Source organism: Piliocolobus tephrosceles, chromosome 2, assembly GCF_002776525.5.
Source record: "Piliocolobus tephrosceles isolate RC106 chromosome 2, ASM277652v3, whole genome shotgun sequence".
Classification (NCBI taxonomy): domain Eukaryota; kingdom Metazoa; phylum Chordata; class Mammalia; order Primates; family Cercopithecidae; genus Piliocolobus; species Piliocolobus tephrosceles.
In genome coordinates, this window is record NC_045435.1 from 13519980 (window position 1) to 13540181 (window position 20202).

Here is a 20202-nt window from a genome sequence, read left to right on the forward strand (position 1 = left end):
GGGTGCTGACGAGTTGATGGGTGCAGCACACCAACATGGCACAAGTATACATATGTAACAAACCTGCACGTTATGCACATGTACCCTAGAACTTAAAGTATAATAATAATATAAAAAATAAATAAAAAATAAAAAAAAAAACACGAATGTGGCGGGGCGCGGTTGGCTCACGCCTGTAATCCCAGCACTTTGGGAGGCCGAGGCGGGTGGATCACGATGTCAGGAGTTCGAAATCATTCTGGCCAACATGGTGAGACCCCGTTTCTACTAAAAATACAAAAATTAGCCGGGTGTGGTGGCGGGTGCCTATAATCCCAGCTACTCGGGAGCCTGAGGCAGGAGAACTGCTTGAACTCAGGAGGCGGAGGTTGCAGTGAGCCGCGATGGATCGCACCCCTGCACTCCAGCCTGGGTGACAGAGCAATACTCCATCTCGAAAAATAAATAAATAAATAAATAAATAAATAAATAAATAAAACCCACGAATGTGTCCCAACTACTCCACCGAATATCTTTCATATTGAAAATATGGTCAATTTATGTCCTTAATATTGAGATTTTTCCCTTTCACTACAGACTGATAGAATTGTTACTATTCAGTGAAAGCAGGTATATGTTAAAGACATTGCTTTGGTTTTATTTTAATTGAAAGAATGGCCAGGCATATATTATAATCAGTAGGCATAAAGTAGCATTAACCCCTCACTGACTTATATAGCTCTTGCAAAAACAATAATTTCTATAAGGTATTTTTCCACTCTATTAATTCTCAGGACATCCCTCAGAGGTTACTAATAAACTAAATAACTATTTTAATGATGAAAAATGTAATCTAGATATTAAAATTTCAAGACAAGTGGAAAATAATGGGAGTTATCTTTTAGAAGGGACAGTTTTTGGGTCAATGGTTGTACTCCTATCAACCAAAGTGAAATAAAGTCAATAGATAGGAGTACGCATATTTTAAAAGAGAAAGGAGGCAACAAAAAGTAAATAAGATATATTTGATTTATAAAAGAGTTAAGTCTTGTAATCTATAAGTACTCATGAAATGTAGGGACAGAAAGTATTTATTCTTATTATTCGTACATTTTTCATGACACCTTATTTCTTTTTATTGTTGTGTTTTCAAGCTGCTTGTTCAAGTTTTCAAAAACGCTCCAGTTAATTCTGCCTGTGACAAGTAACCATACTGTCCAATCATTCATTCTATAGGGAAAATATTTCTACCAGTTTTTTGAGGTTGTCCTTTGAATAATAGACATTCCAAATGTCTATATAATCTGAGTACACCATCTTGCTCTTCTACATTACTTTTGCTTATCTTTTTTTTTTTTTTTTTTTTTTTTGAGACGGAGTCTCGGTCTGTTGCCCGGGCTGGAGTGCAGTGGCCGGATCTCAGGTCACTGCAAGCTCCGCCTCCCGGGTTCACGCCATTCTCCTGGCTCAGCCTCCCGTGTAGCTGGGACTACAGGCGCCCGCCACCTCGCCTGGCTAGTTTTTTGTATTTTTTAGTAGAGACGGGGTTTCACCATCTTAGCCAGGATAGTCTCGATCTCCTGACCTCGTGATCCGTCCGTCTCGGCCTCCCAAAGTGCTGGGATTACAGGCTTGAGCCACCGCGCTCAGCCTACTTTTGCTTATCTTAAACATACCCAAGCCGAATTGCATATCCTGTCTTCATTGTTTGACCCTACTTGACATTATGTGTTTCCTGAGCCTTTTTGGGAAAATCAGTTATTGATACAAATTTCTGTAGTTAAAAAAAAAATCTTCTGGCAGTTGAAAACTAAGCACAGAACTCCTAGTTGTCCTGTGGATACTTCTGAGAATGGACAACGATGGATCTGTTTCCCTTTACTAACTTACTTGTATGCATAAACTATACCATATACAGAATCTCAGAGGTAATCTATTAAAAGAAGGAAATCTTGTCTCTTCTAATTTTATCTTTGGATTAGTCTGTTCTCTGTTGTTTAGATTGCTCCCTTAAATCACTTGTGTTTGCAAAAAGTAAAAGCTACAGAGACAGAACTCACAGCAAATTGTACCTTCCTCTTATCTCCTTTCTCTGCCTCATTTATCCTTTCATTTCCTTTTCTCTCTCCTCTCTGCTCCCTTTTTCTTAAATTTGGAATTCTAGTTTCTCAAAGACAGAGGAGAATTGTAGGAAATATGGGAGGAAATGCACAATTATCAAATTACAACCTCAAGGGATACAGTAATAAACATCAATCTGAAGTTATTTGGGAATAGATTGCATGGTTATTACAGACACATGCAAACTGTATGTAAATAAACTTGTGACCCACTTACGTATTGGTCTTGGAAGTCATACCTCACTTCTTAAATGCTGCTTAGTCTGACTATCCTGAAATTTCTCTATCCTCAGCATGAAAGATTATCCCCATTAAAAATAATATCAATATTTTCATTTCAATAGCTTTAAATATGGAGCCAAAATAAGCATATGTGAACTGTTGCTTCATCCTGTCATCCTCATCTATTTAGTCATGATAATGACACTACTATAACCAGCTTGATTTTTCTTTTAGTTCTAATTCTAAAATGATCCATGTTACTATGATGAATATGTGTTTTTATGGAGCTGGCTCCATTTCCTCATCCTTAGGATTGGGTGATTGTATTCCCTCTTGGGATGAATTAGAGTAGTATATTTGAGATTATATTTCATTAGTTTTATTGCTGCTTGTTAAAGTTTTATTATCCTCTCTGTTTTATACTTCAGGCTGGCAACACTTGCCAGCAGTGCTAAGTGACTGGATATATATGAATCATAAGTTTGCGGCCGAAGAACATGCTGTCTGCAAATATAATGGTGACTTAGAAGTGATATTTTATAATGCTATTAAACATATGCATACACAAAACGGCTATCTAGAATCAAGGAGCTTTATTGCAAATTTTCTCTCATCCCAGTTCAAGTTTGCAGCATTTCTCATAAGTAGTATATAATATGCTTTAAATAGGAATTCATTCATTCTGAACGATTTCCATTTACTTCAAGTTAAGTGTTATCTACTATGTAGTTAGAATTCAATAATGTCTTTAAAGCAATCTAGTACTTGGGTAAAATCTGAAGCCACTTTGTGCTACTTGGATTGATGTCTCTTTACTTAGCTGAATAAACAGTTAAGTAGGTACAACGAATAGTTGCACATCACATAATTGAAGTAGTGCTAGACAGGTTGATGGTTGAACAGAAAGCGTGTGTTCTACTATAGTTACAATCCCCATTCCTCTGAATTCGCTATCCTGTGTAGCACTCCCTACTACATTTATAGCAGTTATTAAAATGTGTGCAACTGGCCGGGTGCCGTGGCTCAAGCCTGTAATCCCAGCACTTTGGGAGGCCGAGACGGGTGGATCACGAGGTCAGGAGATCGAGACCATCCTGGCTAACATGGTGAAACCCCGTCTCTACTAAAAATACAAAAAACTAGCCGGGCGAGGTGGCGGGCGCCTGTAGTCCCAGCTACTCGGGAGGCTGAGGCAGGAGAATGGCGTAAACCCAGGAGGCGGAGCTTGCAGTGAGCTGAGATCCGGCCACTGCACTCCAGCCTGGGCCACAGAGCGAGACTCCGTCTCAAAAAAAAAATGTGTGCAACTATTATTATAGGGAACATTATTCAAATAAACTATCTGAAATTGGACTTTTTCTTAAGAGTAAATTTGTAAGCAAATCTTTGTTTTTCAAAAATGCAGTGTTTTAGTTTTCCAGTAAAGGGAATATTAGCTGCAACCTCTTTCAATAATGTAGTCTCTTGAAGAATGATTCATTTATGAATATCTATTAAGGTACCATTATGTATCAAAGGATATCTTGAATTTTTAAAAAACACATTGTCATTTTCATATTATTAAACTTCATGTAATTGAAACCAGTAAATGATATGAAAATCTACGGTTAGCTTGATGCTCAATTACCAATAACCTAAAATTTATTGAACATTTTAGAAAAAAAGTCTAATCTATATTTTTATAGGGTTGCCCTTTCTTGGTAGTATTCTAACACTTAACACATTTTATAGATTTGGATTAATCATGAAATCAAACTTCTCCTTACCCATTGAAAGCAAAACAGTACAAAAACAAAGTTTGTGTGAGAAAAAGAGGTAATCTAGAAATGTCAGCTTATGCATTCTGGAAGCAGACGGAATTTCATGCTTGCCTTCTGAGTGGCAATGCAGGGGGCCGCAGACCCCTGAGCACAGGGCATTACGCTGTGTCTCAGCATTTATTCTAAGGGGCCAGGGAAGTATCAAAGAATTTGGCACGTCCAACGTTAGAGAACTCTTGAGATCTCTGCGGTTTTTCACGTAACTGTGGAGATTTTTACTCAGTTTCCCACTGATTCTAAGAACCCAAACGGACCCTAAAAAAGAATGATCCTGAGACATCGTAAGAATTTGAATTGTCTTTTAAAGAGCTTGGAGTTTGAGAACAAAATAAAACATAATGACAGTAGATTGTTTTGAAACTAAGCATTTACATGCGATGGGAACAAAAAAATTTAATATGTACATGCTTGTCCCTTCTTTTCTGCTTGCCTCTAACTGCTAAGGTGAATTCTTTCCATTCCTGTATTATATTCATGCTAATTTGGGCCAATGAATAAAAACAATCTGAAAAGGAAAAAGTAGGGTATTTATTTTGGGAAGAGAGAAAAATAATGCGATTGAAGGAAAATAACAGAGGAAGGAAAGGCAAAAGCTCATATGAGGTGTTTGGGCTGAGTAGAGTGCTTGGTTGGGAGTTAAGAGTATTAGAGAGGGGCTGGCCGCTGTGGCCCACGCCTGTAATCCCAGCACTTTGGGAGGCCGACGTGGGCGGATCACGAGGTCAGGAGATCCAGACCATCCTGGCTAACACGCTGAAACCCCGTCTCTACTAAGAATACAAAAACAACAACAACAAAAACAAAACAAAACAAAAAAATTAGCCGGGCGAGGTGGCGGCGCCTGTAGTCCCAGCTGCTCCGGGGGCTGAGGCAGGAGAATGGCGGGAACCCGGGAGGCGGAGCTTAGGCGGAGCTTGTAGTGAGCCGAGATTGCGCCACTGCACTCCAGCCCGGGCGACAGAGAGAGACACCATCTCAAATTAAAAAAGAGTATCAGAGAGGAAGCTGCGGCTACCCATGTGGGGAACAATGAGTTACAGAGAGTGCTATGATTTGAAACTCATGTTAAAATTTAATTGTCATTGTAACAGAATTAAGAGGTAGAAACTTGTAGAAGGGATTAGGGTGTGAGGGCTCCACTGTCATGGGTGGCATTGCTGCCATTATGAAAGGGTGAGTTTGGCCCCATCTTACTCTCTCTCGTGCTCTAGACTCTTCCAACTTTTACCTTGTGAGGATTCATTCTTTTTTCCCTCTGAAGGACGCAGTGTGGAAGACGCCATCTTGGAAGAAGAGAATGACCTCACCAGACATGGAACTTGCTGTTGACATAACGTAGATTTCTCAGCTTTCAGAACTGTGAGCCAATCAACTTCTATTTATAAATTATCCAGTCTGTGGCATTGTGGTATAGCAGCATAAAACGGACTGAGGCAGGTGGAAAGAATAGAATGTGAGATGATCCGTGGTTTTTAAAGTATTTTTCCATTCTGTTGCGATTTTGTAAAGGACGTGTTTAAATGATTTGAATGTCTTTTAATTACTTCTGGTTACTGTTTGTGTTTCTCTGACCACATAAGGCTAAGCTGAGCCTGAATCACATGGGCATGGTTTTTATCCACAATACTCTACATTTCTGAAAGATATCAGTTTGCCAAATGTAGGAAACTCTTATGATTTTGCTTATCTCTTGGTAGGGAGCTTGTATCAGGCCTTTTTTTCAGGCAGTGCAAAGACAGAAGTGTGATCACGCTCCTCTTCATTTTGAAGTTTTAGGCCTCTCATCTTTGGAGCAAAGTTTATGTTCTTGAATTACAAGACCCTTGAAAGAGAAAACCTTGTGGTGAGTGAGAGAAAATGAGCCTGTAAGAAAAATCTTGGAAGGAGGCTTTGTTCAGTGCTACCGAGTTCAACTTCATTCCCTGGAGATGCTGAAATTGAGGCGGCCTAGGGTATTCTACCGAAACTGTCATTGAGACCATCCATTGCTCTGTATTTCGTATTGAAAGAAGAGAGAGGCTATAGTCAAAAAAATTAAATATTTTAGCTATTGTGTTTTTCCCAGTAGCAGAAATGGTGGCAGTGATGTTCTGTCCTTATTCTCATGTTGATCAAGTTATAATACCATTCTTCATTTTTTTCTGGCTGTGAAAAGTAATAAAGAATTCAACACATTCAAACCTAAACTCTTGCTTTTCCCTCCTCAGATTTCCCCTCCAACTTTTCTTATCTTTGGTCTCCTGGTCTCTCAGTTTTAGAACTTAGAAATAATCTTTCGTTTTCATCTTCACTCTTGTCCAGTCTTTGATATCCATAATTTCTGCTCTTAATGTTTCTCAGACTCTGATGATTGGCAAAAATACAATTTTACTCAAGGTGTTCCAAATGGAGAAGACTGTCCCCTTCCTCTCTAATTCTTTTAAGAGCGAAAGTTAGTCTCCTGCCTTAAGGTAGTGTTTGCTCTTTACTCTAGTGCCCCAGCCTCTGTCTCATCCCATACATACTTGGCAATTATCTATTGCTTGTGGGAATGATTGTGAAGTTTATTAAAATGCATTATTTTCATGTGCATCTGTCCTATATGCATACTGAGTCCAAAAACTATAAAAATTACTATTTTTGCCTTCTTTTCTCAATGACAGTGTCTTATTTTTGAGTATCCTTTTGAATGTATACATTTTAAAATGCTGGGTTTGTAAGAAGTTCTAATAGAAGTTCTGAGAGGGTATGAGTCTCATAATTTCAATTTCAATTTTGGAAAAGTGGACAAAGATGAACTTCGATGCATCCTGAAGTCCCCTGTCTTGTTCTTCATACCAACTGCTTTCAGGCCATAGCCTGTTAAAATTACTTTAATTCACTGGAACTGCTAGTTTTCTCAGGAGTATTTTCTGCAAGTGATCAATGCTTAAAGTCATGTCTAGCAGCACTGGTGGCATTTCGGTCATAATTGATGGGTTTGGGGGGGTATGGTATTATGGCAGTTACCTCTACAATCTGACCGTGTAGATAAATGTCTACTCTACTCACAATTTCAACCTTGCATTATTTTGTTTATTAGTAGAGTGCCTCTTTTGAATAAGGATTTGTAACAGCTATACTTTTTTTCTATATATGTAAAATTTTCTTAAATCTAAAATCTGAAATATTTTGGGAATAATAATTCCATAATATTTTTTACTTTGTATGTGTTAGTTCTTTGTTCTCTTTCAGATTTACCTCTTTGAGACTGACAAACACTTGGCGTTATAAATAAATGGTTTTTGAAGATTTATATTGCTTTTCTAAAATTAAAGTATTTAAATATATACCTATCTTATTTATATTTATTTAAAATATATATAATTTAAATATCTTAGAAATGGAAATAAACACTTAAGTTAAAGCAATTGATCCTCCATCAGCCAATCAATAAACACTGAACTCCGTTCTAGGCTAGAACCTTGCAGATTCCACAATTACTTTAGGACATAGTCCCTGCTCTAGTTGAGCAAATATTCCAGGAAAACTTCAGAGTGGCACAGGGCATTTTTCTTTCAACCTTTTCAGAGTAGCAAACAAAAAGCCCAATAAAAGAAAGAACTCTATTGTAAACCATTATTGTGTTTAAAGACATTATTATGCCTAAGAACCTGCTATACTGCATACATGTAGTATCACTGAAGAAATAAGCCTTATTTCAGTGACTGTCAATTGTAAAGCTGAGAAAAGTTAAAAAGTGCTTGGCGGGATCTACTGATTTGTGTTTTCTCAAAGCCTCCTCTTATATTAGGCTGTTTCTAACTTCAGTTGGGTAAAAGTGTAAAGTTTCTAACTACATATTATAAAACTGATATGGTAAATGTTCTCTTTATTTTCTGGTAAATTGTATATTCCATTTTCCTCCCAAACTCAGTGACCTTATGATTTATGCTTTTTTCCCAGATGAGGCAGTGGTTCTTGACCTTGGGTGCACATTAGGATGACCTGGGGAACATTTAAAACACATGGACTACCCAGCTGTCATAGAGGTTCTTACTTAATCGGATTAGGAGGAGCCCTGGCATCTGTACATAATAAAAGCTCACAAGGCAATTTTAGTATGCAATCAGGACTGAGAATTACCGGTAGGAGGGGAAGGGGTTTTATTTAAATTATCTGGAAAATCCCATCACTGGGAATATGAATACATCCTGTGTGCATAGTGACACAGCATATGTTTTGAAAAAGCTCTCCTACCAATTCTAAGCACTGCAAGCAACCCCAGTGTGAGGAAATAAGTTCTTCATGCGCTCTGTTGTGCCGTCCATTTGCAGCTCTTTGGAAAAATCATGTTGGGGAGACGTCGGTTGATTAAGTTACATAACCATCAGTCAATGTGCAGCGAATTATCTCTGCACCTCTTGACATAGTAACACTTTAGTTTGATTAGTTATTAGATGTACAGCTGAGATGAAGAATCTTTGTAATCAGAACACAAGACAGATGTGTTTTTATGAGGACAATGGGAAAACCTGGAAGGCTTAAGACAGTGTTGGCGTCCTATCACCTGTGGAGATGAGTTGCTGGAAAAAGGAAGTGTCAGCTTCATAATTGTACCTAGAGTCAATCCTTTGTCTATTTTTTTTATCAGTATCTCAAAATTTTATTTAGAAAACTGTTCCTGTTGAGTCACTAAATACACTAACAACTTTGTCACTGACTATGGCCAAACTCAATCACTTTGGAGCATTCAGTTTTTCTTATTGTTTCTACCAACATCAATTAATCTTAACTTTTTCAATAGTAATTTATAATAACAAAGAGATTTGGAGAAGAAATGTTATTTCATTTTTATATTGGATTCAACACTGTGTACAGATGAGGCTATGTGATGGCTAATTTTATGTGTTAACTTGGCCGGGCCATGATGTCTAGATATTTGGTTAAACATTATTCTGGATGTTGCTGTGAATGTGTTTTTTGGAAGAGATTAACATTTAAATTGGTAGACTCTGCGTAAAGCAGATTGCCCTCCATAATGCATGTGGGTCTTATTCAACCAGTTGAAGACCTTCATAGAACAAAGATTGACCTCTCATAAGCAAGAAGGTATTCTGCCAGCAGACTACCTATGAGCCTGAACTGCAGTTCTTCCAAGGGTATCCAGACTGTGGCCTACCCTGCAAATTTTGGACTTCCCAAGCGAACCAATTCCTTAAAATAAATAAATCTCCTCTCTCCCTCTCTTTCTTTCTCTCTCTCTCTCTCTATATATATATGTGTAATATATATACACACATATAGATCTATCTATATATTATATAGATATACAGAATATATAGCAATATAGGTCTATGCTGCTATATCTATAGAGAGATAAAGATTTATATTGATTTATCTATATATAGATCTGTTTATCTATCTAATCTATATATATTCTGTTGACTCTGTTTCTCTAGAGAGTCCTGACTGATACAGGTCATACTAAAGATATGGATGGTATGGTGGTTACTGTGGGCCCATCTGTCTCCAATTCTGGTCATCTGGACCAGTAATATGAATATTCCATGAGAACTTGTTAGAAATGGCAATCTTTGGCCTTTATCCTAGAACTACTAATTCAGAAACTGTGGCTGTGGCTTGCAATCTTTGTTTTAACAGATCCTCCCTGTAATTCCTAAGCACACTAAAGACTAAGGACAGCAGTTACTATGGTTTGAATGTCTGTTTCTCTCCAAAATTCATATGTTGAAACTTAAACCCCAAAGTGATAGTATTAGAAGGTGGGGTCTTTGGTGGTGGTTAGATCCTGAGGAGGTCGACCCTCATACATGGGACTAATGTCCTTATGAAAGGGCTGAAGGAGACTATCTAGGGCCTCCTTTTGCCCCTCTGCCTTCCATCATGTGAGGACACAGCAATAAGGCACCATCTTGGAAGCAGAGAGCTAGCCTTCACCAGACACTCAATTTGCTAGTGTCTTGATCTTGGACTTCCCAAACTTGAGAAATGCGAGAAACAAATTTCTGTTATTTATAAAGAACTCAGTCTGTGGTATTTTCTTCTAGCAGTAGGAATGAACTGAGACAACAGTCATAGGTCATAGAGGACTTTGGGAATTAGCATAAACTATCTGCAATCTCATTCTGACTCTATTTTCTAGAGGTAATCCATCTAGGTAAGAAGGGACATAGATCAGTGGTTTTTAAACTTGGCTGCACATTCAAATAACATTAGAAGCTTTGAAAAACCCATGCCTGCATTGCAGCCTACACCAGTTATGAGTATTTCTAAAATGTGCCCAGGTGATGCCAATGTGCAGCCAGTTTTAAGAACCAGTAGCATAGCTAAATCAGATATGTTTGCTATTGGGAATAGAGGAAACAGTTATGGTATTAAATGACCAAAATATCCTCTGAGTAATTATAAATTATGAAATATAATAATCATAACTAGCATATATTTTAAGTTATACCTATTAACTTATTTAATCTTACTAATAACCTTACACCTATCCACCTTTAGCAACTGAGGCAACAGAGATGCAGAAAGGTTAAGTTGGCAAAAGTGACAGTGACAAAACAGGGACTGACTTGATCTCAGGTACTCTGCTCCAGAACTTGTGCTCTTCACTATTACCCACCACTACCTTGCAAATATTAGTTGATGTGGGTGAATGCATGCTTTTCCTGCAATTGACTCCCAACTTGAAGAAGACTGGCATTTGCGACCCTTGCTAATTTCCTATCAGTGATCTATGCAGGCATGAAAGGAGATTGCTAACCAAAAGGCCAGGACATAACTCACCACTCCTCAAGTATTTAAACAAAAATAGAATCCTGGAAAATATCTGAAACTAGAAAAAAAAATCTGAATGACGAGAAGTGTTTTGTGTTAAGCCCAGAGGAACAAAAAATGAGGAGGCTCCGGTTGATGAAAGGAACTATCTTCTCGATTCATGTTAATAGCCTGGCATGGCCTAGCTTCTTGATTCATGGAGCCATATGGTGTCATCAATGATGAATTTATGTGGTAAAAACATACTCACAGTTTTGAAAACATTTTAAATTAATTGTTGCATGCTGTCATTCATGACTAGTGTGTGTGATGCAAAGGAAAATACTGCATTTGCTTTAAGCACCTATCAAATTTTGGAACCTTTAAAGTATAATATCCACTAAATCCACTTAATGTTCACCATGGTAATTAAGTTTGGCACTTTTTCTGTTTTATTTATCGTTTTACACATAATTAAATTTGGAGTCTGGTCATAGCCATTGGGTACAGAATCATTTACAGATGTCTCTATGACAAGTTTTTAATTCAACTTGCCAGTATGAGGGTCTGATTTGGGGGAAGAAAGCAAAATAAATAAATAAATAAATAAATAAATAAATAAATAAATAAATAAATAAATAAATAAATAAAATAAATAAAAAACAAAAACAAAGGAACAGTTGAAAAACAACTACAGTGACAGCATTGTAGACTTCAACATCAATCTGACTGAGATTGTGAATTAACATGATCTTAGTTTTACATGAGCTTTTTATACAGAAATGATTGATTCCACAACGTGGATTTGTCTTACACTTAATTGTGAGGTATTTGTGTTGCTGGGTGGTAAAAATTTGTGGAGTAATTCCCTTCCTGTAAAAGAAAAACTCTCAAACATAAAGCTTGGTATATATCTGTCTAATAATTTAGTCTCAAACTCAGAAAAAAAACCACAGTTTTTTCAGTTTTGAGATGGCATTTGGTGCTTATTTACATTATGGGTTTTTTGTAACTTACACTTTGAAACATTCTTTAAGTGCCTTAGAATCCTTGGTTGAATATTTTGTTTTGTCCTTATAAAAGAGAGCCTCTGAAGAAATTGATTGGTTTACTCTGAAAATGTATCATTTCTTCAGTGTACATTAGGCAGACATAGAAATCTATTCTTGGCCATCGCATCACAAGAATTCCTATGAAAACGTCTATACCGGAGAAACAGCTGGCCTATTTCCTGTTAACTTAAAATTATTGTTTGCAGAATAAAGAATAGCACTGGTAATCTTTTCCTTAGTCAAACTCTTAACTTCATCTGCTGTTTATTTGCTGAGAAGCAGAAATCTGAGTTATTGCTTTTGTTCCAAACTCAGTGAAACAGTGCCTTTAAAGTATCAAATATAAAGAAAAAAAATAAAATTTCTCCCCAAATAATACGAATCCAAGAAGGTATAATACATACAAGTAAATTCATTTTCCCAATTAATTTATCTGCAATCATTTGTTAAACCTAACATATTTTCTCTTAAATAGGAGCAAATAATAACAGACGCAGGCCACCTACTTATTTTCATTAGCTATTAATTTATCAATACATTCACAGAACTTTATACATTAATAAAATTATTCTTTTTAAATTTAGTTTTTAAATTTGACAAATAATAATTGTACATACTCATGTGGTACCTAGTGATGTTTCAATGCGTATAATGTATAGTGATCAGATCAGGGTAATTAACAAATCCATTTAAAACAGTTATTTATTTGTGTTGAGAATGTTCAATATCCTCTTTCCAACTATTTGAAATTATATATTATTGTTAACTACAGTCATCTGACAATGGCATAGAGCAGGCATCCCCAGCCCCCGGGCCAGAGACAGGTACTGGTCCATGTGCTGTTAGGAACTGGGCTGCACAGCAGGAGGCGAGTGGCAGTTGAGCGAGCATTATCACTTGAGCTCTCCCGCCTCTCAGATTAGTGGTGACGTTAGATTCTCATAGGAGAGAGCACCCTATTGTGAACCACGCATGTGAGGGATCTAGGTTGCATGCTCCTTATGAGACTCTAATGCCTGATGATCTGAGGTGGCCACTTTCATCCTGAAACCATTTCCCCCCACTACCAATCTGTGGAAAAATTGTCCTGTCTCTGATGCTAAAAACTTTGGGGACTGCTGGCATAGAGCATTGGAACTTATTCCTCTTATCTAGCTGTAATTTTGTATCCTTTAACAAATCTCTCCCTATCCTTCCCTTCCCTCTACTCTAGTTTTCACTTCTACAAAATCAACTTTTTTTCTTTTCCAGCTTCCACATATTAGTGAGGACATGCAATGTTTAACTTTCTGTTCCTGGCTTATTTCACTTTTGTATTTGTTATTCTCTTTGTGTGTATGCTGTAGAGAGAAAGAGACAGAGAAGGAGAGAGATGGTTTTAGTTATTAATTTGGGGTAATTTAGACATACATATCTTTTCATAAGAAGACAGATCATTGTTAAAATGGAATAGCACATGACTTACTATATTAGTCCATTCTCACATTGCTGTGAAGAAATACCCAAGACTGGGTAATTTATAAACAAAAGAGGTTTAATTGACTCACAGTTCCACATGGCTGGGGAGGCATCAAGAAACTTACAATCATGGTGGAAGGCACCTCTTTACAGGGTGGCAGAATAGAGAATGAGTGCCAAGCAAGGGGTGAAGCCCTTTTTAAAACTATCAGATCTTGTGAGAACTCACTCATTGTCACTAGAACAGCATGGGGGAAAAGACCCCCATGATTCTATTATCTCCATCTGGTCCCGCCCTTGACACTTGGGGATTATTACAATTCAAGGTGAGATTTGGGTGGGGACATGGCCAAACCATATTACTTACCAACATGGATGTTGGCTTTCGAACCTTTTCATTTCTTTATCTTGATTACTGTTTAGTAGAAACTGAAACAAAATTAATGCTCCTGAAATGGTAACATGAATTTTACTGGTTAAGATAGAATCCTAGTTCTTATTAAAAGGATGATGTGTATATATCATGAGGAATTGCTTTCATTTTCTAAAAATAAAAGTTTTCCTAAGAAATTCAGTCTCATGTTTATGTCACTTTTACTTACTCTATGTCAGGAAGAAGGAAGAAGTCATTGCTGATATAGTTTACTGCAATAATGTCTATATAAGCATACTGTAAACAGCAACACACTTGTTAAATTTGGGGCACTACTTTGATTTTTTAGAAACACCCAAAACCCACAAATACCTTTGACAAAGCAAGTGATCCATTTGAAGGTACTAGAATATTAATCTTTCAGCAATGGTATGAGGCAGTAGGCAACTTTGAAAGGAGATGATTAATTTCTTGAAGAAAAATCTCAGCAAATATATTATTTATATGGCTTCATCATATTTCTCTCACCTCTTCCTTGCCTTTTTTCCCTGATGTATTAGGCAGTTTGTATGGCACTGTCCAATTTAGTTAGTCCTTGAATGTATCAACTTCTAATGATTAATACAAGTTAAAAAATTCAAATATAGTTTGAATTAACCTAGCATTGTCTTTGTAACAATAGGATTTTTAGTATACTAGAGCAGACAACACAGATGTGAGGGTCTTAAAAATGTAAATAAAAGGACAAATATTGAATATAAAGGAGCAGTTTAATGTACTGGCTAAGAGCATGAACTCTGCAGTCACAGTGTCTCTATTCAAATTCTAGTTCTTCCAGTTACTAATGTGTAACCTTTTAGCAATTAACCAATGTGCACTTCAGTTTCCTTCCCTGAGAAATGAAACTCACAATGCACTTACCTTATAGAGTGTTTGTGAAGATTAAATAAGTTGACATGTGTGAAATGTGCAAGCTTTAGCTCTATTTAAAAATAATAAATTAGAAAAGCACTTAAAATTCATGACATGTGTGAAAGGCTGGATTTAGTTTATAATCTTGAGAACACGATAGAAGAGAGACAAAGGGATTTCATGCTGTGGTTGGGAGGGGTGGGGAGACGAAAATATTTTTTTCTATTAACTATGGAAAGCTTCAAGGAGGAAGGAAGAAGACTGGGGAGGCTGATATTGTAGGCTGCTGAGGAGAACTTTTGGAAAGGAGAGTGAAAAAAGTGGAACAGGCATTGAAACCTAGGGAGAGATCATTGTAAATTCAAATGGGACATACACAAAAATAGGTTTTAGACTTAATCAGAAATGTTATGGAAAGCTATTTTAAGACTTAGAGAGTTGGCTGGGCGCGGTGGCTCAAGCCTGTAATCCCAGCACTTTGGGAGGCCGAGACAGGCGGATCACAAGGTCAGGAGATCAAGACCATCCTGGCTAACACGGTGAAACCCCGTCTCTACTAAAAAATACAAAAAACTAGTCGGGCGAGGTGGGGGCCGCCTGTAGTCCCAGCTACTCGGGAGGCTGAGGCAGGAGAATGGCGTAAAAAACCCGGGAGGCGGAGCTTGCAGTGAGCTGAGATCTGGCCACTGCACTCCTGCCTGGGCGACAGAGAGAGAGACTCCGCCTCAAAAAAAAAAAAGACTTCAGAGAGTTAAAGTCAAGTGAGTCATCGGGTAAAGAAGAGAAAGGACTAACTGTGGCTTTGATAGTGAGAGGAAGTTTTGTACAAGGCAGTTACTGAGATAGAATATGTATGTAGAAACAATAGATTTTGTCAATAGAATATATATGTAATGTATGAAATGAATATATATCATGTATGTATAGGCATATATATTATATACATACATACACATTTATAAAGAAAATAAGTGTAATTGACTCACAGTTCTGCATGGCTAGGGAGGCCTCAGGAAACTTACAACCATGGTGGAGGGCACTTCTTCACAAGGTGGCAGGAGAGAGAATGAGTGCTGAGTGACGGCGGCAGCGCCTATGTATGTATAGGGGTGTATATTATATGTACACATATGCATATTATATGATACACATATGATAGATAAGGACAATTATTCATCAAACTTTAGGTTCAATTTATTTGGAAGTGACTTTTTGGTAACTTTCATTTCTTACACTTGGCCCAAGAGAAAAACTCAACTGGATTAAGTTTAAACATAAATTAACTATAGGAAACTCATACTCCATAGTGTGAGACCTAAACATTTTTGTGGCCTCTGTCCACATTTTTGTTGTTTTGTTGAGTGAACACTTGAAGACAAGTTATAATCTCCTAGTAAGTGTGGCATGATTTGATAAATTATAAAAATGTCTGTTTTTTCCTGAGGAAATATGTTTCAATAATTGAATCATAATTTATTTTGTATAAAATTCCCATTGATTTTAGCATAGCAAGTCCATCTAACTGTCAAAAATTAACAATGTCATAAATTTGAGACTACGTTTTAAGACTGATACATAGATTCTATTGTACTTCTGGATTCCCCATTTGATTGATAGTGTATGCCAGCTTCAGAAGTTCAGAGGCAAGTGCAAATGAATATAACTTTATTTCTATTTTTCTAAATTGCTTAAGATGAGCCTTATCAAGTTGGACAAACAACTTTAATAGTGGGAAACAATTGTATTTCATTGTGAAGGGAGAAGCTGGCACTTTAGCAAAGGTTTATTTCATAATCGCCATACATTTGTTGGTGCAAAAGTGATTGCGGTTATTGCCATTACGTTAAAAACGGAATCACTTTTGCACCAACATAATATACCTTGGCACCTAGTTGCAGAAACATATTGAGAACTGCTTCTGCATTGTGTGTGGTGGAGTGGAGAAGAAATGAGCAAACGGGAAAGACATGTAAGTTACACAAAGCCTAGAGAACTTCAGCTAACAGGGGAAGGGCTGGCAGTAAAAAGTGATTTCCAAATAGAAATGTGGCCAAATTATACCTGTTTTGACAAGCATAACTACTCAAGGTGAGTCTTGCTAAAGGCTGTAGGATGATTCACTCACCAGGTGAAGATGACTGGCAGCAATATGAGACGCCAGCTAAGGTTCTGCTGGGACTAATGATGCTATTTTGCTAATTGTTTCTCTTTTTCCCATCTAACCTTAAATTATGGTAAGAACCTCAGGACCTTGAGAGCTGGATGAAATATTGGCAGCACGTGGCTGGTCATGATGGGCGCTAGGTGAGAAGGCTCCTGTGTGATGGTGGTAGTAGGCATAGTAGTAGAGTTCTTCAACTTAAAGCAAAGGCAGGAACTGCAAGAGGGGACTAACATCTCTAGATTTTGTTTGCCACCATTGAGCAGATTGATAAATTTCTGTTCAGTTTGGCTTTCAGTAAACTGTAAGTTGATCTGGGTTGATTAGCTCAGGTAGATATTAATCCTGATAAGAGTCAATCAAGAAAAAGAGAGTAGTATTAGAGGTGATGGGTATTGTAAAGATATCTTTTGTGTATCAAGTGGCCCTACCATCCACATAAAATGGAAGGATCAGCCTAATAGAAACTGCATTGTGTTCTACTTCTATCTTTAAAATACTTGTCTTCCTAGTCAGAAGAAGAGAAATTTTCCAATCTGTTCTTATACATTTTTTTCCTTTTCAGAGGTCAGTATAATTATTCTCAAGTCAAAATAACCATATTTTTACTGGTAGAGTTTTCTTTGAGGTGCAAAGCAATCAGATATGGCAAGAGTATATCTCAAAATGGCTACAAAATAGAGAAATAGCTAAACAATTAAAGAAAAGAAAAGGAAAACGTGCTTTCTTCTTCATGGTAAAAAAAATAAGATTGCTTAGATGAAGAAGTTGTATATGTTTCACATATCCTAGTTGAAGATTTCTATTTGATCTAGTAGATTTGTACTTGAAGTCATAAAAGTGATCCTGAAAACCTTTGGTTTTATTTTGGTTAATAAGTTTAGTGTTTCTTTGTTGTTATTAAGAACACTATCTTCCCAGTTAGATGGTAACATCACTTCCTTTCTATGTGTCTAGCATAGGTCTCTTCACTTTGCTTAATTGATGTCAGTTGAATTGGAATCGTCTTAGTTCCCCACTTTTTAAATGGTGGTTCAGTACTTAAACCTTTTCTTCATTAAAAGTTTTCATGTCGCAGTGAAACTTTTTTTTTTGTCTTAAAGTTGTAAAAGTATTAGATTCTTTTATAGACCTGTCTATGTCCTGCTGTTAATGATTTTTACCTACAGTGAATTCAGGGAGTTTCTGAAGGAATCTTCACTGAGCATTACAGATTTAGACTCTAACCATGTGGTGTGAACTGTTCTTTTATCTGGGCAGTGCTTGAGGCCAGTCCTCTGTTATGAATCATCTCGACCTCTACCATAATTTTAAACTAAAGGTGAATTACCATATGATTAACACTGTGATTTGTCTTAGGAGATAAGGAAAGAAGATTCAGTGATTGTATTTTCTTCAATATGTTTCTTCAGCCTTAAATTAAATTAAAGTTGGTGTTTATAAAGGACCCGCCATAGATAACATACATGCAATCAGAGTTTCGGTATGACTAGCCAAAAGACTATTTCTTTCTTTGAAATATCCTATTTGGGGTATCTTAATCTGGAGTCCATATTTTGTAGGACAATTAAACTGTGCATTATTTTCTAGACAATATTTATTTCTGATTCAAAGGAGATACAAAGAAAAGGCTCTAAATGCTCTGTGTTCTAGTACTTTTCTCTCATCTCTTTGTACTACTCTTCATCCTCTTCCTTGGCTCTCAGTAGGGTAAGCTCCTTTGTGCTTTCAGGATTTTCACCAAAACTCACCTTCACATTGGGCCACCCCAGTCAATATTGACATCTCAAACTTCCATCTCCACACCTCATGTCCTCCCTCCTTACCTTTTTCTCCTTAGAGCTGTTTACAATCTAACATATCACATATATGATTGACTAGTTTTCTATCTTTCCACACCATAATGTAAGCTCCGTGAGAGCAAGGTATGGTGTGCTATCATATTCATACTATCTAGCAGTGTGTTGGCACATCTAAGTATTCTGTAAATGTTGGTTAATTTAATGATTGAAAAAAGAATGATTGTCATGTCTGAACAAATGGCTAAATTTTTCCTTCTTTGAGTGTAGTCTATGCTGAATGTAAATTTCTCCTGTGTAAGGCTCAACTAGGAATTTTTGGAAGGCACAGAATTAGTTAGAACCTCTATGGTATTTGAAATAATCACTGTAAATTGAGGTTCAGTGTATTAAAAATGTACATGCATTAGCTTGTAAGAAGCTTGGATAAGAAAATATTCTTTGTCATATGGCTTTCTTTTTTTTTTTTTTGGTTCTCTTTGTTTTTCTTCTGAGGAATAGATAAATAAATCAGCAGAAAAAATATTTCGATAGGTGGCATGCAATGGCACCACTGGGAAATGTATTTGATGACTTACAATAAACTATATTCCAAGTAAATTATAATTGCTGCCCAGGAGAGAAAAAACCCAGAAATTAGTTTCACCTTTATATGATGGGAATTGTGTGCACGTAATGCACTTGACAAAAAATAATCACAAGGTGGAGGTAGAACGATTCACAGCAAAATATTTATAATTTCACAATTGGGTACAAGTCAAATGTGAGTCTGCCTAAAATGGAGGAAAGTCATAACATTTTTCAAAAGCATATTACTTTTACAAATTGGTTCTTTCTAATTACTAATACAAATTGGTTCTTTGTTTTCTTTTCTTTTCTTTCTTTCTTTCTTTCTTTCTTTCTTTCTTTCTTTCTTTCTTTCTTTCTTTCTTTCTTTCTTTCTTTCTTTCTTTCTTTCTTTCTTTTTCTTTCTTTCTTTCTTTCTTTCTTTCAGACGGAGTCTGGCTCTGTCGCTCAGCCTGGAGTGCAGTGGCCAAATCTCGGCTCACTGCAAGCTCCGCCTCCGGGGTTCAAGCGATTCTCCTGCCTCAGCCTCCCGAGTAACTGGGATTACAGGCACCCACCTGGCTAATTTTTTGTATTTTTCATATAGACGAGGTTTCACCATGTTTGCAGGCTGTCTCAAACTCCTGACCTCAGGTGATCCACCTGCCTTGGCCTCCCAAAGTGCTGGGATGACAGGCATGAGCCACTGCACCTGGCCGAAACTGACTTTTCGAAGTCTTTTTGGAGCATGTTCTTCAAACTGTGCACCATACTAAGGACTTTGCACATGTTAACACACTAAATTCTCCAAACTGTGAGGCAGGTACTATTTTTTCTATTTTGCAAGTGAGAAAATTGAATCTCAGAGGGGTTATGCATCTTTCCTAGTTATGCAGCTGCTAAATGGTAAGACAAAGATTCTATTTCGCCTAAACCTAACTCTTAAGTACGCAGCATATTACTGTGCATCAAGGCCTTAACTTGAATGCTAGACCTGATAGCCATTTTTGACGATTTGAGCT